Raw genomic sequence first — 6,719 nt, forward strand, 5'->3', positions numbered from 1 at the left:
TGCATTGAAGTACAGATTGAACTTGTATTTATAATATTACAATTATCATAAGTACATTGCATTTATGTATTTATAACACCTGGATAATGAACTTCTTTCAATAAAACGTTTCACATTCTCCACTGGTTGAAATTAAATATCTCATTGAAATACTATCCTGTGTCCTCATATTATTGCAGATGAAGGGAGTTAGATAGGCATTTTTTTCTGTATATATGATTAGGGATAGACGTCCCCGTCAACGGGGCAGTTGTAAATCATGCAGCGCCGTGTGTCACAATTGCAGATTTTAGAGCAGCAACAAATGTCGGTACATATAAGTGTCTTATATGGGCTGAAAGCTTAAATTCCTGTTAATATAACTGCACTGTCCAATTTACAGTAGCTATTACTGCAAAATAATGCCATGCTATTGTTTGAGGAGAGGTCCTATCAACAAAACACTTTTTTCTCGGTCCCAGCTTTGATGCACCTGTACTGATCTCGCCTTCTGGTTGATAGCGGGGTGAACAGGCAGTGGCTTGGATGGTTGTTGACCTTGATGATCTTTTTGGCCTTCCTGTGACATCGGGTGGTGTAGGTGTCCTGGAGAGCAGGTAGTTTGCACCCGGTGATGCGTTGTGCAGAACTCAATACCCTCTGGAGAGCCTTACAGTTATGGGCGGAGCAGTTGCCGTACCAGGCCGTGATACAGCCCGACAGGATGCTCTCGATTATGCATCTGTAAAACTTTGTGAGTGTTTTTGGTGAAAAGCCACATTTCTTCAGCCTACTTAGGTTGAAGCGGCGCTGCTGCACCTTTTTCATCAGGCTGTCTGTGTGGGTGGACCATTTCAGTTTGTCCGTGATGTGTACGCCAAGGAACTTAAAACTTTCCACTCTCTCCACTACTGTCCTGTGAATGTAGATAAGGGGCTGCTCCCTCTGCTGTTTCCTGAAGTCCACTGTCATCTCCTTTATTTTGTTGAGGTTATTTTCCTGACACCACACTCCGAGGGCCCTCACCTCCTCCCTGTAGGCCATCTCGTCATTGTTGGTAATCAAGCCTACCACTGTAGTGTCGTCTGAAAATTTGATGATTGAGTTGGAGGCGTGCATGGCCACGCAGTCGTGGGTGAACAGGGAGTACAGGAGAGGGCTGAGAACGCACCATTGTGGGGACCCAGTGTTGAGGATCAGAGGGGTGGAGATGTTGTTTACCTACCCTCACAACATGGGGGCGGCCCTTCAGGAAATCCAGGACTCAGTTGCACAGGGCAGGGTTGAGACCCAGGGTCTCGAGCTTAATGACGAGTTTGGAGGGTACTATGTTGTTAAATGCTAAGCTGTAATCGAATTAACAGCATTCTTACATTGGCATTCCTCTTGTCCAGATGGGTTAGCGCAGTGTGCAGTGTGATGGTGATTGTGTCGTCTGTGGACCTATTGGGGTGGTAAGGTAAGTTAGGGTGGAGGTGATATGGTCCTTGACTAGTCTCTCAAAGCACTTCATGATGATGGAAGTGAGTGCTACAGGGCGGTAGTCATTTAGCTAAGTTACCTTAGCTTTCTTGGAACTGGAACAATGGTGGCCCTCTTGAAGCATGTGGGAATAGCAGACTGGGATAAGGATTGATTGAATATGTCTGTAAATACACCAGCCAGCTGGTGGTGGTGATTGACTCCGCTGTCATGCTCTGAGGATGCGGCCAGGGGATTTTGACTGAGCTGTCTGGGCCTGCAGCCTTGCCCTTATTTGAGGGTTCAGACGTGTTTAAATGTTTTACTCACGTTGGCTGCAGTGAAGGAAAGCCCACAGGTTTTGGAGGCGGGCCGTGTCAGTGGCACTGTATTGTCCTCAAAGCGAGCAAAAAAGTTGTTTAGTCTTTCTGGGATTAAGGCATCGTGGTCCGCAATGGGGCTGGGTTTTCTTTTGTAGCCCGTGATTGACTGTAGACCCTACCACATACATCTTGTGTCTGAGCCATTGAATTGCGACTCCACTCTGTCTCTATACTGACGCTTAGCTTGTTTGATTGCCCTGCGGAGGGAATAGCTACACTGTTTGTCTTTGGTCATTTTTCCGGTCACCTTTCCCTGATTAAAAGTAGTAGTTCGCACTTTCAGTTTTGCGCGAATGCTGCCATAAATCCAAGGTTTCTGGTTGGGGAATGTTTTAATAGACGCTGCGGGTACAACATCACCGATGCACTTGCTAATAAACTCGCTCACCGAATCAGCGTATTCGTCAATGTTGTTGTTCGACGTTATGCGGAACATATCCCAGCCCACGTGATCGAAGCAATCTTGAAGCGTGAAATCCGATTGGTCGGACCAGTGTTGAACAGACCTGAGTGCGGGTGCTTCCTGTTTTAGTTTCTGTCTATAGGCTAGGAGTGGTCAGCTTTTCCAAAGGGAGGGCGATGGAGGGCCTTATATGCTTCGCGGAAGATAGAATAACAGTGATTTAGGGTTTTGCCAGCCCTGGTAGCACAATCGATACGCTGATAGAATTTGGGGAGCCTTGTTTTCAGATAAACCTTGTTAAAATCCCTAGCTACAATAGATGCAGCCTCAGGATATCTGGTTTCCCGTTTACATAGAGTCGAATGAAGTTCTTTCAGGGCCGTCGATGTGTCTGCTTGGGGGGGGGAATATACACAACTGTGATTGTGATCGAAGAGAATTCTCTTGGTAGATAATGCGGTCGGCATTTGATTGTGAGGAATTTTAAGTCATGTGAACAAAAGGACTTGAGATCCTGTATGTTGTTATGATCACACCACGTCTCGTTAATCATAAGGCATACACCCCCGCCCTTCTTCTAACCAGAGAGATGCTTGTTTCTGTCGGCGCGATGTGTGAAGAAACCAGGTGGCTGTACCGACTCAGATAGTGTGTCTCGAGCGAGCCATGTTTCCGTGAAGCAAAGAACGTTACAGTCTCTGATGTCTCTCTGGAATGCTAGCCTTGCTCGGATTTCGTCTACCTTGTTGTCAAGAGACTGGACATTGGCGAGTAGTATGCTCAGGAGCGGTGAGCGATGTGCCTGTCTACGGAGCCTGACCAGAAGACCCCTCCGTCTGCCTCTTCTACGGTGCCGTTGTTTTGGGTCGCCGGCTGGGATCCAATCCATCGTCCTGGGTGGTAGGCCAAACAGAGGATCCGCTTCGGGAAAGTCGTATTCCTGGTCTTAATGTTGGTGAGTTGACGTTGCTCTTATATCCAATAGTTCCTCCCGATTGTATGTAATAAAACCTAAGATTTTCTGGGGTAACATTGTAAGAAATAACACATTAAAAAACAAAATACTGCATAGTTTCCTAGGAACGCGAAGCGAGGCGGCCATCTCTGTCGGCGCCGGAAGTAGTCCTCATCATTCCATAGAGGGGTCATAATGGTTACACATGATGTTGTAAGAAGATCGATTTTCAGGATGTCTCTTGGCATGACAAATACTGCACTTTCACCGCAGAAGCAGAAGTAGAACCTCTTAAGGATCGGACCCTTTTTTTCAATTTTCGCCTAAAATGACATACCCAAATCTAACTGCCTGTAGCTCAGGACCTGAAGCAAGGATATGTATATTCTTGATACCATTTAAATAGGAAACACTTTGACGTTTGTGGGAATGTGAAATTAATGTAGGAGAATATAACACATTGGATCTGGTAAAATACATGTTTTAGTACCATCATCTGTGAAATGCAAGTGAAAGGCTATAATGTATTATTCCAGCCCATGCACAATTTACATTTTGGCCAGCAGTGTATGTGCAAAGTTTTAGACTGATCCAATGAACCATTGCATATATGTTCCAAATGTTGTATGAATACTGCCCAAATGTGCCCAATTGGTTTATTAATACAAAAATCAACTACATTATTGTTACCATTATATAGCCCTTCTGTTTGCCAAAACTGGACTACAGTAGCTAGCTAGCTACTTGCTGAAGTTAGCAATGCAAATTGAAATGAATTGCACTAATTTGACACAAGAAGTTCTAAATGCAAGATTACAATATATAATCTTCCTCCTCCATCTCCTGTAGTTTGAGGAAACTAATTTGAATTGAATAATATCCTAAAAATTGTCAACTATCACTCTTTCAATCAATATGTCACCAAGCTTCTCAACACATAGAACTCCAATAATGCTCTGCGGCACAACCCCAGTATACCACACTAGGTTAGTTCTTTGATCTTAAACCTATGATTGGATGAACAACATGTCAGTTCCTATTTCAAAAGCTTTGCTTTTTTTTGAGGATATCCTCCGGAGGTGATCATAATTACCATGTAGGTCTATGGATGTGGGTGAGGCCTACGAGCCTCCTAGGTATTGTATTGAAGTCAATATAGCCAGAGGAGGACGGAAAATAGCTGTCCTCCGGCTACACTATGGTGCTATTCTAAAGTGTGTTGTTGAGACTACTGTTAGACCTTCAACGCAAAACAGTGTGTTTTATTCAGGTATTTGGTGACATGAATATGTTTAGTATAGTTTTATCTAACAAGAATACATTTTTTATGTTTCATTATTCTTTGAGTAGGATGGCATTCCTCGTCCACTTTGTGAGAGGTGTTGATGGATGAGTGGAGGATCTTGATAGTAAGATGAAGCAGACATATGCACTACCAGAGCAAGAATAATGCAGTGAATTTGGTCCAAAAGGGGGAAGTGAACATTAAAAACAAACACATTTACACAACTCATGACTCCTTTATTATGAATCATATAAATGAATGACTATTGTAGCTGGAAACTGATGATTTTTAATGGAACATCTACATAGGTGTACAGAGGCCCTTTATCAGCTACCATCAACCCTGTGTTCCAATTGCACATTGTATTAGCTAATCCAAATTATAATTTTAAAAGGATAATTGATCATTACAAAACCCTTTTGCCATTATGTTAGCACAGCTGAAAACTATTGTGCTGATTTAAAGAAGCAACAAAACTGCCTTCTTTAGACTAGTTGAGTATCTGGAGCATCAGCATTTGTGGGTTCGATTACAGGCTCAAAATGGCCAGAAACAAATAACATTATTCTGAAACTCTTTCAGTTTATTCTTGTTCTGAGAAATGAAGGCTATTCCATGTGAGAAATTGCCAAGAAACTGAAGATCTCATACAACGCTATGTACTACTCCCTTCACAGAACAGGGCAAACTGTCTCTAACCAGAATATAAAGAGGAGTGGGATGCACCGGTGCACAACTGAGCAAGAGGACAAGTACATTAGAGTGTTTAGTTTGAGAAACAGACACCTCACAAGTCCTCATCTGGCAGCTTCAGTAAATAGTACCCGCAAAACACCAGTCTCAACATCAAGAGTGAAGACACGTCTCCGGGATGCTGGCCTTTTAGGCAGAGTTGCAAAGAAAAAGCCATATCTCAGACTGGCCAATAAAAATAAAATACTAACATGGGCAAAAGAACATAGACACTGGACAGAGAAAGATTGGAAAAAAAGTGTTATGGACAGACAAGTCTAAGTTTGAGCTTTTCGGATCACAAAGAGGAACATTTGTGAGACGCAGAAAAAATTAAAAGATGCTGAAGGAGTGCTTGATGCCATCTGACAAGTATGGTGGAGGTAATGTGATGGTCTGGGGGTGCTTTGGTGGTGGTCAAGTCGGTAATTTGTACAGGGTGAAAGGAATTTTGAAGAAGGAAGGCTATCACTACATTTTGCAACGCCATGCCATACCCTGTGGAGGGCGCTTTATTGGTGACAATTTCCTCCTACAACAGGACAATGATCCAAAGCAAAACATCAAACTACGGAAGAAGCATTCGGCTGGTAATCTGTCTATAATGGAGTGGCCAGCACATTCACCGGATCTCAACCCTATTGAGCTGTTGTGGGAGCAGCTTGACCGTATGGTACATAAGAAGTGCCCATGAAGCCAATCCAATTTGTGGGAGGTGCTTCAGGAAGCATGGGGTGAAATCTCTTCAGATTACCCCAACAGAGTGAAAACTAGAATGCCGAAGGTCTGCAAGGCTGTAATTTCTGCAAATGGAAGATTCTTTGACGAAAGCAAAGTTTGAAGGTGTTTATATATATTTATATATATATAAAATATATATATATACAGTGGGGAGAACAAGTATTTGATACACTGCCAATTTTGCAGGTTTCCCTACTTACAGAGCATGTATAGGGCTGTAACTTTTATCATATGTACATACGTATTTGACATACGTATTTGATACCTACCAATGAGTAAGAATTCCAGCTTTCACAGACCTGTTAGTTTTTCTTTAAGAATCCCTCCTGTTCTCAACTCATTACCTGTATTAACTGCACCTGTTTGAACTCGTCACCTGTATAAAAGACACCTGTCCACACACTCAATCAAACAGACTCCAACCTCTCCACAATGGCCAAGACCAGAGAGCTGTGTAAGGACATCAGGGTAAAATTGTAGACCTGCACAAGGCTGGGATGGGCTACAGGACAAAAGGCAAGCAGCTTGGTGAGAAGGCAATATCTCTTGGCGCAAGTATTAGAAAATTGAAGAAGTTAAAGATGACGGTCAATCACCCTCGGTCTGGGGCTCCATGCAAGATCTCACCTCGTGGGGCATCAATGATCATGAGGAAGGTGAGGGATCAGCCCAGAACTACATGGCAGGACCTGGTCAATGACCTGAAGAGAGATGGGACCACAGTCTCAAAGAAAACCATTAGTAACACACTACACTGTCATGGATTAAAATCCTGCAGCG

Source organism: Oncorhynchus gorbuscha, linkage group LG21 (genome assembly GCF_021184085.1).
Source record: "Oncorhynchus gorbuscha isolate QuinsamMale2020 ecotype Even-year linkage group LG21, OgorEven_v1.0, whole genome shotgun sequence".
NCBI lineage: Eukaryota > Metazoa > Chordata > Actinopteri > Salmoniformes > Salmonidae > Oncorhynchus > Oncorhynchus gorbuscha.